Source organism: Cygnus atratus, chromosome 2 (assembly GCF_013377495.2).
Source record: "Cygnus atratus isolate AKBS03 ecotype Queensland, Australia chromosome 2, CAtr_DNAZoo_HiC_assembly, whole genome shotgun sequence".
Lineage (NCBI taxonomy): Eukaryota > Metazoa > Chordata > Aves > Anseriformes > Anatidae > Cygnus > Cygnus atratus.
The window spans coordinates 64047387-64065430 of NC_066363.1; the positions used below are offsets into that span (position 1 = coordinate 64047387).

Sequence of the window (18044 nt, forward strand, 5' to 3'; positions counted from 1 at the left end):
CTGCCTCTCCCCATGCTTGGCGAGCAACAGCTTATAGGCTTGACTCATAGCTTAGTGAAAGAGAGGGGCTGATTTTACTCGGATCTACCATGCCAAGAATAAAACCATCTTTTCACTTAAATAATGAAGAGTACGCACAGTTCAACCTGTCAGTATCCTTTAAAAATATGTACAGCTGGAAGAGTGGCATGTTGCTCTCATTCACAAGTTTGCTGTATCCATATTGACAGCCACGATCTCCTCACAAAGTCTATTTGGGGAGACGTTGCTCCCAAGGTCTGTGTTTTCAGTCCCTGTCCTCTTTTCCCCCGCCTCTCCTGCTTTATTGCCTCCTCCAGTATAGCCCCTCAGTCACGTCAGGCAAACTATTTGTGGTGTGGCACAGGGAGCTGGTCCAAGTCTCAAGTGAGCAGAAAAAAAATTGCCTGAAGAAAAACAAACATTTTATTTTTAACCTGGATCCATTCCCTGACTGAGCTTATTCCCCACCACAACAGGTGTATCAACACACCTGAGGAAGACGTGGAGCAAGTGAGGCTGCAGCTATTCCTGAAAGAGATGAATGTATCCATTACAGTGGCAGGAAGGGTTTTAAAATATTAGTATTAGAGTAGGGGGGTCTTGCACTGGGGAACTCTTCAAACATCACAAAACAGACTAAATACACATTCCTTATGTTTTTCACAGTTTCCTTTGCCAGTTTGGCTAATTATACGATATTTAAGTTTAAACATATGTTGCCTCCCTTGCAGTGAATCCTCTCCTCCTACATGATACAGCAGTGAAGTCATCTTGCTGACTTCAAGCCGAATCCTGCACCTTCTCATGTAGGTGGGCATTTTTAGTTCATATGGAAAGCCGTCCAGCCCCAAGAGTGCAATAATTCTTGTTGCAAGAAGTCACCAGTAGCTCCACCAGCCCAGGTATCCCAAAACACACCATCCAGGTGCCATATATTAAAGAACCAGCATAACTTCCACTATCCTAGACATCTGGTTCTTAAAACCTAGAAGACGCTCAGGACACATCTGCATTGGAGGGAAAGGTGAACCAGCAAACCAGAGGCTTTTACTCTCCTTCCCTCTATACCATCAGCAATTCACTTGAAGATATTTGAGATTTATTTTTTTTTTAAACCACAACACACAAGAGAAGAAAATTCCAAATGGAAGGAAGTGGCAAAATAGTAAGCCAAAAGAAGTATTTAGAGGAAGAAAAAATCTCGCAGGCCTTTACGAACCATCATGTACTGCTGACAGGAAAATCTTTGTTATTGCATTCCACATTATGCGTACCTTGAGTAAGAAGAGCAGCAGCATACACCACAATAGCTGCATTTCATTAGCTTAGCAGAGCAGAGGATTTAAAGGGAAAAGACAGCAGCTGAAAATAATTGCATTAAATTAACATTAACCCACAAACCCAGAAGAGGCATATAATATGCAGGATGACTGCAGAAGCAGTAACTCAGAATTAATGTCTGTAGAAGACGAATAATCCCACTCTTGGAACTCTAACTGGGATTCAGAATCCTAAAGAAAGAAAGTTCACCCCAAACAGTGTTCCCCCAGAGAGGAAAATAAGGAAGGAAAGGAAAACATGGCCCAGTTAAAGATATCAGTAGGTAGGAAACACAGACTGCAAAATCATGTGATTCCCAAAGGACTAACATTTTTATGGTTTATACACACATTCCCACACACTCCTTCTCAAAAAAGGACTTAGAAAATAAATCTGATTTTAAAAACTATAAATGAAACAGACACGTGAGAATTTAAACACTTAGGGCAGAAGAGAACAAAACCTCTGAGACTGGAGCAAAAATGGCAGTCAAGTTTGGAGTGGGCTAAAACACAGCCAGAAATGACAACTGTAATTCAATCTGTGGATGTACTTTACAACAGTCTTGATGCCACATGGGCTTAGAAAAGAATAGCATCACTAAAAAAGGTGCTTAATAAATTAAACTGTTGGAACAGAGAAACACTTCACAATCTTGAAGGAGTGTGCTTTCCTCAAGTTGAAGAGGGAAGTTATGCTAAGCTTGGAAAGGGACGTAATTACTTCAAATAAATAAGTAAATAATATTAAAGATGTCAAGTTACAGCACCCATTCATTTCATCTAGGAACAGGTATCAGAAGTAAGCAATGATGTTACTGGTAGGAAGGAATAACAAAACTCCCCAGTTCTTTCTCCCAGTTCCAGCTGGAAAAGACATAACCTGGTTAGACCCTTGGCTAACTGTGAATCAGAAGGAAAAAGCAATCCACAAAATGAGGTCTGAGGAAAGTCGTGGCAGAAGTTACCACATGACCACCAGAACTGATGCCTGGTTAGCCACTTGCCATCTGAATTTACATGGCTTCCCCAGTTGGAGATGAGTAATAAATTCTAGAGAATAAGCAAGCCAGCATTTGGAAACAATTAACATCCCATTTTCCTTAACCATCATGTTCAGGGAAGTTTTTACTTCCCTTCCACAACTCTGCAGGACACAAAAGTCTAATCTATGGACTTTATAGTTAAAGCAAAAACTAAGCAGCAAGGTGTTCATCCTGTAGGGTGTTTAAGTTCCAACAGATTCCTTATCAAGCACATAAAAATAATTTGTAATCCATCTTTACCAAGCAGAAAAAAATACTTTTTAGTTGAGCTTCCCAACAAAGCAAGTTTTTATAACACTTCATCTGTATTTGTCTACCATCTGGACAGCACTATCCCATATGGACCCACAGTAAGGTTTTTTTCAGGTTTCTGTTAAGTCTCCTTCATCAGCAGTATCACTCCTCAGTTCTGCTCTTTCACTGACTGACCAGCACAGAACTGCCTGAAAATGAATAGAGCTTTAATTAAAGTCTTGAAGGTTATGTTTAAAGTAAGTGCTCCCAAATATTTTTATTTGAACATTGATGAAAATTTTAGAGAAGCCTGAATCTCACTTAACTGGAGAAAAGAGGAAAAAAAAGAAGAAGAAAGAAAAAAAAAATCACATCTTACACATTTCAGGGTACAAGTCAGGTAAGTTGTGAGATGGCAATCTGCTTTTTGCAGAGGTTTTGGCTTTCAGGCTTTTCATATCATTTCTCTTAAAGAAGTGAGAGATTCCATTTCTCATGTATCTATGTAATCCATCAAAGCAAACACCTTCTCTGTGAGCAGCAAGGTTAAGGCATACTGACCTGAATCCCTGCTGTAAGTTTTCAGCTGTTTAATAAGGCTCGCGTTCGAGTCTTCCCCTTGCAGTTTCTGCTCCATCTAGTTTCCTGCTTTCCCCAAACTTGTCTGCACTTTGTATCTTTGGGACTTCTACTGTTCTGCTGACTTGGCTTGAATCAGACAACAATTTACAAGTTACTGGAGAAGGGAAGGGGAAAAGACACAAACCCCATCCATACAAACAATAGACTGTTGCTATTTCTAAGTGTACCAAGGTAAAAATTGAGAGGGTGGGAGGATGACCTGACTTCTGGAACAGAAGCCCTTCTTGCTCTCCACACCTAACAGAACATTTCACCTGCATAAATCCATTCCAAAGCTTTGGCTTACAAATGTTGGAAATGTTAAGCAACGAAGAATTAAACCTGATGCTGTCTTCCATGTATGATTTCAGTTAACATTTCCATTTCATTGTACGAGACCTACTTCCAGTCTCAGTGAAATACAGCATTTATTACCATCCTTAGCTTTTCTGAGTTTTTCAAATAAATAGAATAGTTCAGTTGGAAGGCACCTTCAAAGATCATCTAGCCCAAGTGCCTGACAACTTCAGGGCTAACCAGAAGTACATTATTGAGGGCATTGTCCAAATGCCTCTTGAACACTGACAGGCATGGGGCATCAACCATTTCTAGGAAGCCCATTTCAGTGTCTGACCATCCTCACAGTAAAGAAATTGTTCCTTATATATAATCCAAAGCTTTGTGCCATTCCCACGTGTCCTGTCTTCGGTGACCAGGGAACAAAGACCAACACCTCTCTCCGGTCTTCCCCTCCTCAGGACATTGCAGAGAGCAGTGAGGTCTCCTCTCAGCCTTCTCTTCTCCAGGCTAGACAACCCAAGTGTCCTCAAGCCTCTGCTCCCAGGACAGGCCTTCCAGCCATTTTACCAGCTTTGTTGCCTTCCTCTGGACACTTTCAAGTACCTTTACATCCTTTTTATACTGTGAAGCCCAGAACTGTACATGGTACTCAAGGTGAGGCCACATCAAGGCTAAATATAGCGGGAGAATCGCTTCTTTGGACCAGTTGACTATTCCGTGAATATCCAAAGTTAAAAAAAAAAAAAAAACTATAGCTGTTCTAACAATCTGTAAGTTGTTCTTCCATTTCCAACAGTTATTTGCATAGCCACTCTCTCATCTAATCTTTCGTTTCCCAGTTACATAAGTCCACACACAAAACGAGAACAGTAAATCAAATGACGCGCTTGGCAGGCTCGTGTTGGTGTGATGACAGCAAGACCCTGGAGCAGCACAGGCCTCTTGTGAAGAAGGGTCATGGAGTTCCTGGGCAGTTTCTGTAACCATCATCTGACCAAATGAGCAATACTGAGACAGACACGGCCCTCGGTGGAAACTGGCTGTCAACTGGTGAACACCCAGGGAGGGGACGGAGTTGGCATCCAAAGCTCCACGTATCACACTATACGGCCTGTCCATGTTACCACATTAACAGGACTAGTGAGCTTTTTAACCTTACCACATCATTAAGCACAGAGGTGAAAATGAGAAGTGGGGGTGCAGAGCGCCTGCTAAGGTAAGCTTGCGCACACCATTTTGTTTCTCAGGTTTTTAGTTTCTTGACTGAAAACATAAAAGGTATTATTAGGTAAAAAAACAAGCTATTGTTTAGGAAAGGTGTACTTGACCCAAGTGGGATGACAAAAGGATTACTTAAAATATTTGTGATTCATCACAGTTCAATAACTTCGCATGAATGCTAAAGCACTTCAGAGAGGTAGAAAAGCTTGTGCAGGTGTGACAGGAGCGATGAGTCAGTTATTGCAGAGCTGCTGGATTCAGTCGAGGCCGTGGCGCTGAGGAGCCCCTGTGTGGCACGGAAGGGGCTGCCAGCAACTCCACACAGACCGGTCATATTTAGACAACAAGCTATAAATGCAGACATTACTCTTCTCTCTCCATGTTTAGCTTGCCTCCATGGTAAAATTTACAAGCATGCTGCATGTAACTGAGTCAATGTGGTTCCTCTCCAGAAGCAAACATAAGAAAAGAACCCAGGTTAATCCAAAATCATCTAAATTCTCAACTAAACAGTAACTCACTGCTTCTCCTCTTCCAGATCTTCTGAAAAGAACTTTTGAAATCCCCCTCTCCATATATACACCTGCTTAATTTAATTCATCTTCAGCTTTCAAGAAAATACACTATTATCCCTTAATTACAAAGGATGCTCAGTCCTTAAAACAGGACCCCCCATGCACATGCATGTGGATATAAAAGCCAAATGTTTTGACTTAAAGAATGTTTCTTGAATACAAATTACCATCTGTCTCCTACATATTAAAAATCTTCACAGAAAAACTTTCCAAGTTCTTTAGAAAGTAGCTATTGTCAGAAGAGTAACTGCAAAAGACTGATACTTCCCACTCAGCTGATCTGACCGATGCATTCATTTTCTCCACCACTATTCATGTTTATACTGGGGAAAAAAAAAAAAAAAAAAGAATATAACCATGTCTTTCTTGGTTTGTGTAGAATCAAAAGGATTATCTACACACAGACACAAACACACAAAAAGAGAGAAATGAAACTTAAGGACGTTTCACTTTAATCTAATGGGAATAAGAATCCTTCCTGTCTTCACACACGCACCCCTACCTTAAAAGACCCACAATAATCTAGGATTGGCCTTAAAAGCTCAAGAGCTTCCTAGCTCAAGACCTTCCTTACTCCCACTGCAACCTTATGGTAGACAGCCCACAGAGCTGCCTGCTGAGGACTCAGACAGGCTCTGCAACAGCAGACAGAAAGATGGGGTGGAGGGAAGAAAAAAATAAATGAAAGCACAGTTACAGTTCTGAGAATGGCCACTGTGTATGGCTCCTGACCTGCAGGGCAATGAACTGCAACAGGGCTTCACCATCATCCCCAAGAAGATGCAAAGGTTGTTAAAGAACATGTTATGGTCCTGCCCTGTCACCAGCTAGAGATTTTACACCTGGTTGGACAATCTATTATATATAAATAAGCACACACTAACTCTTAAGGAGAAATGAGGTGTTGCTGAGGAGTATTTACCTGATGACTGTAATTAGATATCACTCTTCCTTTTGTCAGAACCAGTAATAAGGTATGCTACAACCCAGCAATATTCTAGCTCAATTTCCATACACCTTACAGACTAAGCTTGTGTGGCCAAGTCTAGGTAGAAATAGACTAACATAATTTTGCATCACATTTGAACTACTGAACTAAAACATTAGGAATCACCAACTCCCTCTCCCAGGCTTAATCTGCAGAAGAGACTTTGCCCAAACAAACTGGCCAGTCCCTTCCCCTGCCCCTGTCGGGCCTCCTAACACTTTCTCCTTCTGCTTTATTTCTCCTTCCTCCTCCTTCATTTAACCTTTACTGTTGTCAGAAGTTTTAAGGAACACACACAATTATTCAGATGTTTCTCTGCTATGCCAAGTTCTGCCTCTCACTACCAGCCCTAGCATCCCCCAGCCTCCGCCAGCTACGTGCCATTCCTTCAGGAAGGGCACCTTCTGCTGACAGTGTCGGAGGCCAGGAAGGCTCCCGGCAGCACAGCTCCAGCAAAGAGCCCTAAAATTAGCAGCCTTGGGTTTTCCAAGAGAAGATAAGGAAGTCCAAGACATGGTTTTAAAAGGGAGAATAAAAAATGCCGCTGGCGCTGACAATTTTGAAACAGAAGAAAAAACACAAGTTTCTCCCCTTCCAAAAGGGCTGGCAGCATACAAGGGCATTCACCAGCAGTGAGCACCTGCTCCTCTTACATACACAAAAATACACTGCAATGAAGGAAGAGACATTACGCCATTAAATCCATAGACCCACAGACATCCAATAACACGCCAGCAATTCTGCCCTATTACTGCAGAAATGAACAGTGAGGCCAAACACTACAATTTCTGCAGGTTCTCCCCAATGTATTCTTGCTCTTCATTTGACAGCTGCACAATGCAAGCCATTGACAACTGCAGAAAGATGCTGGGTTTTGTCAGAAATAGCTTGAAAGAATGACTGCAGATAGACGCATTATTTTATGCAGAAGTTTCAGCAACCAAATATGGTCGAGTACAAGGGTAACAAGGTGGAAACTGCTCTTCCTAAGACAAATACATTGTTGCTCTAATGAGACAAAAATCATGGAAAGTCCTTTGTTTCTTAAACACAGTTATCCTGCTTCAGTAGCATACCAGTGAGAAAGAAGCGAACAACTTCTTCCCTTACAGTATACAAATTATTCTGCAAATAATAGCAAAAGCCTTTGCAATTATTGCATGTATTACCCTCAACGTTGACCAATTTCCTGAATTCGTCAATGGGACCAGATGTAGTTGAAGGTCAGTATTAGACCTTAGGAAGGAAAAAGTAACTTCACAGATATTTTAGTGGCTTGCATCAACTTACCATAAAATTCAAGGAAGGCTTTCTCCTTTCTCTGAGCACAAACTAAGATTTTTGAGTTTTAAGTTTAGGTATTCAGACACGAAATCATTATGGAAACGAAACAGAAAATTATTGAAAGTGAAAATTTTTTTTAATTATATCACATTGCTACTTCATTATTCTCACCTACGGCCATCTGTAGTAACACACAGACTGCTACCCAAGAGACAGTGCAGTTGCCTACAGCATCACTGGAACAGCAATTCTTTTTCAGTAACGACAGAGCTGATGGTCCCTGACATAAATCCAGACGGCTCCAGAGAGTCCCTTAGTACATTCCTTCAAGAGTTTATTCTGTCAGGGGCTCAGTAACACTTTAAAGCCAACTTTTCCACAGCTGTTGACAAAGTACCTTTCAAAAAGCCCCCTTTTCTTTGGCTTCATGTTCATGAGGCTTGGTGCCAGCACCTGATTAAGAAATGAATGCAAACAATAGTGAGCATCTCCAACTGAATTCAACCAATGCTTTTCTTCTTGCCTTCAGCATACACTAGAAGAGTTCCAGAATTTTTACCTACAGTTATTACATAGATTTATTCAATACCGGACGGTTTGACCTAGACGGAGCTGTCCTGAGCTCCTCCTGATGCTGAGGAAGGGCTCTTCTACCACTTTCCAGTAGACTGAGCAGAGATTTTCCATCTATTCTTTTTATATACAGGTAGAAGTAAACTGTTCGCTTTAAGCTGATTCAGCTCATTGAGGCACTACAGCTGCAGCAGTAACTTCATGTTACAATTTGGAAAAACAGTAGGAAAGAACACGAGTTCCCACTGCTGGTGCATACCATCCATGCTTTCCCTAGGAAAGGCATATTGCCAGCTTTTATTCAGACAATAACTTGCAAATACATCCCTTCAAGTCTGGATTCTGCCTACTATCTCTCCTTGAATATTTAACTTAACTTTGTGAAGATCCTCAAAAAAGGTCCAAGTTTTCTAACTGATTCAGGTTATCAATAGAGAGCATACCCATGTTTTGCAACCACTTGCAGCTTCTCCATAAAACAGGCAAAGATCAAGTACCCATGCTGACGTTACTAGCGATACCTGTTCCTTTTAATAATTACTATTGATTATAAGATCTTGCTGCAGCTTTCACAAGCTAGCAGAATTACAACCAATTACTCTTTTTCAATGGCAATACTTCTGTCAAAACAACAAATCCAGATTAATTTTTAATAAGATACTCTTCTCCCAAGGATTCTCTTAAAGTAGTGTCTCTCGTCTCTTTCAGTGTGCATGTGAAATGGCAACAGACTTGGACTGGGATGCTTAGAACACAAAATTTTCTTCCCCTTTGGCCAATACTGATAATACAATCAATTGCAATCACACATCTCAGAAATGGAAGCTGTAGCAGAATACACTGGGCCTGTCCAGGCAGGGAGCAAGTACCCCCTGAATTCAGGTGTCGGACACACACATTTTGAAAACTACAATGACTTGGGCTTCCCATTTCAAAACGGAATTAAAACGACTCTTTTTCCTAAATGACTCCAAATTGCTTGCCTGGAAGGCTACCTCCCTTTTCAATCCACATAGCCACAGCTGGAGTCTCTTTGTTACAGAGGAGACAGCTAGGGACAAGACATTCTTTAAAGGGGGCCCTCTGCTCTGAATTTCAATGGATCAAGAAAGAAAAGCCCCAAGACAGGAAAGCAAGGGTTATCCCCTTAGTCAGGCTTATGGGGACCAATGAACATGGTCAGAACAATTAGTTGTAAACAAAGGATCTGCAGGTTGACTTAGGTTTGATTTTTCTAGTCTAGTTTGGTGGCTCTCTATTTACTGATTTAGGTGATAGAAGCTTGACCGCTTGCTCTCCCGTTTTCTTCCCCCATATATCATCACACTTTCCATTACAGAAAAGCAGCCTACAGGCTAGCACAGGTGCTTTTTTCAACCTTAATATATGATTTATACATTAAATATATGAATTCATGGTCAAAAAGCCTTGCTATCTCTAGAGTGAGGTATTTAAATTCATACGATTATTCAACTCGAAACAGAGAGAAATTCTTAAAACATACTGTTTTAGTTTGAATTCACACTCCACCAAACAGTGGAAGCTTTGATCCCTCTGGCATATGGACCAGGAAATCAATTTACAATTCCAGTTTACAAACAGCCCTAGACCATTTTACTTATGCATTTGTTTTAAAATAGAACTTGAACTTCCAACTTGGATTTAAAATTATGTAGATCATTTTCTTCCCATCTTTCTCTGCACACATCCCCTTTACTATAAAGTGCTTTCTGACTCATTTGCAGCTGCAGGGGATGGAATCTTCAAAACCTCTGCCTTCCAGAACATCCCAACACAGAGCAATGCCACCAACTCTTGTTGTTAGGAACAAACACACACTTTTCCAACAAGCTAACTTCCTATGGTAGCTGAAGAAAAAATAGCTGATTTTTGGTAGGTCAAGAAATAAAAGCCCAGGTCGTTGCTTTTTATAAGAGCTCATTATAAAGTTATGTGTATGTTATAAACTAAGGCAAAACTGAGAAATCAGACTGAAATTGCCAGCACTTTATACAAAGGGAAGAACAGACGCAGACAAGTCATTAAGTCGAAATTCATCAGACAAGAAAGCCAGAACAGAGAGGCTGAGACCAGCACAGTGTGGAAGTTATGATTTTTTCCCTTTCCAAATTGTATACCTTGTTTTCCACAAATGCACTTCTGTAAAAATTTCACTTTAACTGCAAAATATGAAAATTAGTCTTTTCAAAAAAAGACCTCATAAAAGTCTGACCTACATCTAGCAGAAGCTACAATTTTAAACAAACCACCCCAGTACTTCTGTTCAAGATGTGGGCTATTTTTCATATATTTATTCCTTCTTTTCTGGACCTGGCATCAGCTATCAAATCTTTAATTGCTTGCCATAAATATGGTTAAAATTACATTAAGTGCTCCAAAGCGGGAAAGAGCTCACATTTTCTTTCAGCTTTGTAGGCTTTTTGGTTGGTTGGGTCTTTTTTTCCCCCTCCTCTACAGACTTCTCTTACGTAGTTCACCACCACCACCACCAAAAGTTCTGTCTGATGCTGACCAATGAAAGCTCGCATTTGTTCTGATTTTCTGCCTCCCCCCCTCCTTTTTTTCAGGAAAAGAAGATTAAAAACAATAAGAAACTTGTATGCATATCTATAGGAGAAGAGCTTATAGACCTACACAAAATAGAGATCAGACTTAGACCCCACATTTAGACCTGAACTTTGTTTGAGTTTAGTTAACAGAAGGGATGTCAGTATGTGTGAAGAGGGATAGTGGGGTGAAAAGGTTGATAGGAGGAATGCACTTGAACCATGGGGGGTACAACTTCAACAGCTGAGTGCCCTGGTGGTTGAAGGGAAAAAAAAATAGCAAATTTGAAGGAGGAGAACTAAAAAAAGGCCCATACTCCAACATTTTAAAAGCCCAGCAACCAAATGGTACATCCTTTCCAAAATGTAAAGATCAGTACTTATGTTTGGGGAAATTTTTTTTTAGTTGGCTTGGCTCAGAGCTAGCAAAAGAGTTTATCCAAAAGTCCATGCACTGAGCCAGCACTTATCAGGTTTCAATTTCCAGCTGAAGCCACGACTGTTGCTATGAAAACTAATGCGCAATTGTATTCCAGAAAGCAAAGCAATGGAAAAGACTGTATTGGAATGTAACAAATATATGCATTGGCACTAACAGTAAAAGTCGTATTATACCAACCTGTGTCATAACCATTTTTCTCTTATTATTATTAGAGGAGAAATGTACAAATCAACTGTATAATCTGGCCAGAGGGTATTATGTGAATATTTATAAATTCCTCATTGCCGTACCTCGACAGATTGTTCTTTCACAAAATATGAAGCAGCATTTTAAAGAGTCACCCCCACTGCAGTCACTCCAGTAAGATTCAACAGCCTATACAGCAGGTTGCTAGTCTGGCCAGACAAAAGCCTAAACCATTCACATGAAGCATCTTAGCCAAGATCCATGCAGACCTGACACTTCTGCTGGACTACACAATCCATGCACATTGGCAGAAGAGAAAGAAAAATAGGTAAGCAATGTTTTCACTTTGACTACAAATTCAAGCACCAGAATTCATGTGTGTACTATGAATATATAACTAGTTCACTAAGATAGTTCTATATCCCTCAAAATACAGGTTAAAACATCCACATTTTGTAGAAGTTTACTGAAACATCGGTTTTACTAACCTTTTTCCATCACTCCAAAACACAGCAAAAACTGTTTTAAATAAATTATTTTAAAACTACGATCGCTCTCCCATTTTCAGAACATTTATGCACATCCTGTTACTACATGAAAGATCAAGTCAACATCAGAAGCAACAGATACAGGCTCCAAGTCAGCAAAGACATAAAATATACACTTTACTTTCAGCGTGTGTATCATCACAGGGAGACAGCTACATGTTCAACCTCACAGAAGTTTCTAACAGACTGAACTTTTTGGAAGTTTCTCGCAGACCAGGTTAGGAGCCCCAGTTCTTCCCATCAAGCTGACAACAAGCTGTAAGGAAAACGCTGTTTAACAGCACCAGTCATATATGGTTCCTGAGACTAGATAAAATTTTAACTGAAGCTGGAAGGTTAACAGGCTGACAACATTATGTGAGCCTGCTGACATACCTTGCATATCCCTCCTTTTGTCTAACGTCAAAATGTTGAATGCGTTTGATCTACAACTTGTCAGCTTTACACATTAAGGAAAAAAGGTCCATATGGAACATTTTGTTCATAATTACGCAGACTCAAATTTACCAAAAGCTTTCAGAAATTAGAACATCTTCAAGCAAGCATTTTCTGCTCTATTAAAGAGTGTGAGTTTAAAGTCATCACATCTCCAGAATGTGAAGTTCTCTTAGAAGCAGTGACCCATTCTCCCTTCCGGCTGAAACAAACTCAAACAGAATTTGATTTTATAGTGTTAGTATTCATGCAGCTACAAAAAATTACTTAGTTACTGACAACACGATATTTCATAGAGCTTCATGTGCTTCCATAAGTTACGGAATTGGAGCTAGAGACTTTGAAAGAACATTGGAGGTGATAGACACTGCAGTCCACAGCTTTTCCTGCAAATTTTAAATAAAATTAGTTAACTGAATAGTAACACTGGGAATATCTGGGAAAGAATTTAAGGACAGGACAAAGTTGGTGAAAACAGCAAGCTGGGATAAATAAGAAAATATGTCAAAGACCAAAAGAATAAACTACCAAGGTAGGGGTGGGAAATATGCAGAAAGAAGTGATAAGGAGAGTTTAACTTTCAGAAATAAAATTAAGAAAAAAAAAAGGAAGGAAAGCAGAAACAAAAGTCAAGAACATACACAGCTATGATTTTGTAATAGATCTGTCTGGGAACAATTCTTTTTTTTTCTCTCCTTTAGCCACTTTACTGAATGTGCTGTTTCACAAACACTTTAAATCAAGTCAGCCTGAAAGGGGCAATGTTTCCCCTCAGCACTGACTGCTAGTTCCCACTCCCTCCCTTGTGCTAGCTGCTGTGGAGCTTTGCAGTGTTGTTTTACTGTAAATGGGGGAGAGCAGAAGCATCAGTAAGCAAAGTATGCTCATGTCCTCAAAAGCAGTGAGAATAGGTCACTTGCATAAGGTCTCCAAGTAGTATGTTAAGCTTCCTAAAGAGCTCCAAAGGCCACTGACTACAAAGATACCAAAGCGAGCTCATTTGCACATGGGCTAACACACTTTGCTAGGGGCATCCCTAGCAGGAGTGGCTTCGAGCCTTCCTGACAGCGTGGTTTACTGCTGAACAGAGAAACAGCTCACCCATCACTTCCGCGCTCCCACAGCCAACTTCCCCTCCTAGCAGGCACTGAAAACAAGCCTAGCACAGCCAAAACAAGAAACCTGCCATGGAAAACCGCCATTAGGAGAAACAGCGATGCATTTCCCAGTGCTTGCAAATAAGTGCCACATGAATCACTGTTCACCTTGTTCCTAACCACAAGCCTGTGCTTTACAAACCACTCCACTCAGCAGCTTGAAAAATTAGTAGCCTACTGATGGGTACCACATATGTGGCACCTGCCTGAACGTATGCCACTAACAGAGAAGTTTACCTCTGTCAGAACTGAAACGGAGAGAATATGAAAGAGCATTCGTTAGCCAACCCTGTGGCATATACTTCTTGTTAACGACCCTCTTAAATGAGGAGAGTGATCAGAAAAACAAGGAAACTCGCAGAAGGGCTGCGACCTGCCCTTTGGTCTGCTTTTCACATCTCATGTCACTTGCAATAATGAAAGGTGACACCTCAGAACCAAATCCTCACAAGTATACTGATGCAAAAACGTGGATTGAAAGACAGCTCTGCATTTGTGACTGTTCTTCCATTCAGCTCTTAAATGCCAATCTGTAACAGCATAAGTATACAGCTTATTTCATGGTAAGCATCACATATACTATCACCTCTTATGATCTGTACTATCAAATGCCTGCCAACACACTGGCTTCTGCCAATTGCTTTTAGTTTCTTTCTCTCCTTTTCCAGTGTTATATTTGGAGAGAGGAAAAAAGGAGAAAAGAAGGTGACTGACTGAAGTAGAAGGAAAATAATCCAAAATCCTTTAAACAGTTGCTCTGTTAAATTGACACAAGTTTAACAACGTGTACTTGGCAGGTTCCTCTTGCCACGAATACAAGAACCTTTTTTTTAAAAAAAAAAAAAATCATTCAAAGCAGGGAAATCTTTTAAAGATACAGCACAGACATGACTGAATGGTGGCTTGATAGCTGTTAAAGCCACTTAACAATCCTGCTCTAATTTCTAATCACAGGGGTTCAAATAACACTGACTTCATAACCATAAAACAGTATCTTTTCAGAATCTCTTTTTTAATAGGATAATGACTGAACAGGGAGGGAAACCTGACTGCCTCACTCTCTTTCAAGCCAAACCTTCACAACACTGCAGGGATGCAGCAGAAAAGAAAGCCTGCTAAACCTCAGCAGAGCTGCACAGAGAAATAAACCAGAAGAGGCATTACTTTTGCCTTCTCTAAGGGTGTATGATGCTTTGCAGTTCCTAAAATCCCACTACCTTCTACAAAGATTTTTTAATGCAAGGACATCCTGCACATTTGCACCACAGCACAACAAAGAGAACTACTAAATTTTACAGATGATTTACTTCTAGAAAACTAAGAAAAAAAAAAAAAAGAGTGATAAAGTCAGAAGTGAAGAGCAAAATTCTACCTGATGGCCTCAAAGTCCCAAGCAAATCCTTATCTGAAAGTCACACAATTAGAAAAGTTGTGGTTGGCAATCTATCAAAAAAGAAGCCTGCCACTGGAACAGAAGGGCACTGGCTGTTAGCATGCAGGTGCGCTGGCAGAGCTCAGTGGAAACATTTCCCAGTTACAGTTAAATCTACAGCCATTAAGCCTCCCAGCCCATCACATAGCAAATCCATCAGAAGCATCAAAATAGGAAAGCCACACATCTTATCTGTGAATGTGAAAGCTCCATGGTCCGTGTGTCAACACGGAAAATATTAGACCATAATCCAACACCACCTCATAGGTTGGACACTGTGAGAAAGAAAGTCTATGGGCCCAAACCTTAAAATCAAAGGGGTTTCTGTTAGGTAGAAAAAAAACAAAGGGCGGAAGGAAGGGTGGAGCACTACGTTACTCTCGATCTGCAATTTGCTGCAGAACGATATTGCTGTCAGGAAGTACAGCACACACAGCAGTGTTTCACTGACAGTTACACCTTTATAATGCCGCATAACTTCTACATAAGTTTTTTTTAGGTGAATACTAGGGCGAAGGGCATAAAAGCACTTCTCTTAGGACACTGCATGCAATCTGTTGCACCTCGACAGTGAGAAAACAGAAGTACTAGCTTTTAAGTACACAGGGTGTGAGGGTATCTCTTTATATAATGACTTCTGAATCACAGATACTTTCAGTGACCGTGTAAGACTGTTACAGAATAAGTAGCTATGAAGAATTTTTCCTATCCACTTAAAAGCTATTTGAATTGTACATCTATTAAGTTTTTCCTGGCATGTGTAGAATGTTAGGGAAAAAAAAACAGTAAGGATATAAACCTGCTCATTATCCTTTCCCCCTTTCTTTATAAGGGAAAAAAAAAAAAAAACTCAGACAATGATATTTGCACCTAATTTGCAAGCTGCAGAGAAGATGAGCACAGTGACTTTCAAATAGATTACAAGAGAGAAAAGAAAAACAACTTCCCCTCTGCTATCTCCCCTGGCCATCAGGTACACCCCACAGTGGTTCCATTCACACACTGGGACCCACAGATTTACACTGACAGCAGTCGCTTCCTATACCTGCTTTGCATCCTTTTGCTGTTTTAGCCATGTTAATCTATTTTCTGAATGGTGAGTTTTTAAAGCTGCTGCCGGACTTTCAACAGCTGTATGAAATGTGAGTTGTGGATATTTTCCTGACAAGCACACAAGAGGGACTTAAGCCAGCAAACAGACACTGCTGCTCTTCCTCTTCCTTATCTAGTTACTGGCCATCAGATTAGATGTCTACCACCTACTTATACAGCTTCAGAAACAGGAGGGGGGAAGGGGTAATTAAGGAAAGACAGCCTTCAAAGAGAGCACGCTTGCAGGTCTAACTGAAAGAACTTCACAAAAATGAAAATACATTTCTCTTTACTGTGTAACATGCCACATACGTCACTCAACCGTACAGGAACGACACAGAAAGAATGGAACGGAGGAACAATGAATGATCCATAAATGCCTCAGAGATTATATAACAGAGGATGCGACAGCACATGTGTGTTTGGACATTCGGGGGCAAAGGAGGAGAGAGCTAAGAGGAAGAGGAGGAAACGTCCTCAGATGCTAACACGGGGCTCCGGGCAGTTCTTACTCAATTTCCCCCTCTTCTTAAAAGATAAATATTTTAACAGCAGGCAATCAGGCAGCCGAGGGACAACAGCAGGAGCAAAACCACTTGCTTACGAACACACTTCAAAACATCCCTTGCTGAAATTGCACCGTAAAGGTATCACAAAACGCAGCTTACAGGCAACCATGTTTACACTGGAGCAATTAACCCACGGCACGCTTCCTGCACTGTTATTGTCCTTGGCGCTCTCGCTGGGTTTGTCGCACACGCGGAGCTCAGGAAGGTTGCGAGGTGCTCCTCTGAGGTGAGCACCACCAACACCACCACCACCACCACCGCCGCGCCGCTCGGGCGAAGCACACTCACCGTTATTTTTCGGGAGCTCCTCTATTTGCTTTACACCATTCTCGGGGGACAGCCAGCTGGTTGTGTTAGTTCTGCAAGGAAAGAGAGGTTCAGAATAAACTCTGGGATGAAGCCTTGGAGATCTTGGGATCTGCCACCCACCTTGCCAAGCAACATCACCTCACCAAATTCAGCACCGCCAGCACCCCAAACTCCGGGAGGGGGGGGACCACCGCCGAGACCCCCCCTCGAGTGCCCAAGAAAGAGGGGGAAGGAGGGCTAGGGACTGCCCAGCGCCTAGCCGCAGCCCTTGGGGCCGCACTTGCTGCCAGCTCCGGCCCCCTCCGGCCATGCTGCCCCCAGCCGCCCTCCCCGCGCCCCTCGCCCCCCGGCACCCCCTCACAAGCGGCCTCCCAGCACCGGGGGGGGGGGGAGAGGACGGGGCCGGAGCCGGGCGGCCCCCAGCCGCCTACCTCCCTCCAGCGGCGGGCAGCGGGGCCAGCCGGAGCCCTTCCTCCTCTTCCTCTTCCTCCTCCTCCTTCTCGTCCTCGTCCCCGGAGCGCGGTACCAGCGCTATCCCATGCCGGGGCGCCGCCGGCTCCCCGCCGCCGCTCTGACTTCCTCTTCCTTCCTCCTGCCGGCCGGGCCGCGACGTGCAGGCCGCCCGGGGGCCCCCGCGGCTCGGCGGCACCTGTGGGAGGGGGACGGGGACACACAGAGACGGAGACGGGGACGGGGACGGGACGCCCCCGCCTCTATCTCGCCGCCCTGCCCGCCGCCTGTGACGGCCGCTCCCCCTCCCGCACAGGTCCCGCGGAGGGTCTCCAGCCTCCCCCGCCGCCTTCAGAACGCGGGTTTTGGGTTTTTTAGCCCTTTATCGCTGCGTTTCTTCCGCCACAGCCGCCGGCCGGCCCCAGTGCTGCCGCGGGAGGCAGGCAGAAATGCCCCCGCCCCGGCCAGCAGAGGGCGGCAGCGGCCTGGCTCCGCCGACCCCCGGGCCCTAATATCAGCTGGGGAGGAGAAACAGGGCATCCCCGCTTCTGCTTCTCAGTCCCCCAAGAGAAAAGCTCCCCCAGTCACCAAGCGGTTGGGTTTTTTAACGCCTTGACCTACTGCTACTGTGTGGACTATGCATGGCACATCATACGACAACCCATTAAATTCTTT

At 42.5% G+C, this 18044-nt stretch overlaps 1 protein-coding gene across 4 annotated transcripts in view; it reads right to left on the reverse strand.

Annotated features, from left to right (window-relative positions):
* Positions 1–17829, reverse strand: part of ELMO1 (engulfment and cell motility 1) — a 306907-nt gene extending 289078 nt beyond the window's left edge. The window contains exons 1-2 of one of the 4 annotated variants that reach the window (XM_035552367.2): positions 17351–17829; positions 16899–16969 (exon numbers count right to left, since the gene is read on the reverse strand). The gene's annotated coding sequence lies outside the window, so the exon portion shown is untranslated. Of the gene's footprint in view, positions 1–16898; positions 16970–17039; positions 17259–17350 lie in introns of those variants that run through there. The other 3 variants (XM_035552364.2, XM_035552368.2, XM_035552369.2) reach the window with 3 other exon arrangements.
* Between the last annotated feature and the right edge of the window lie 215 nt (positions 17830–18044).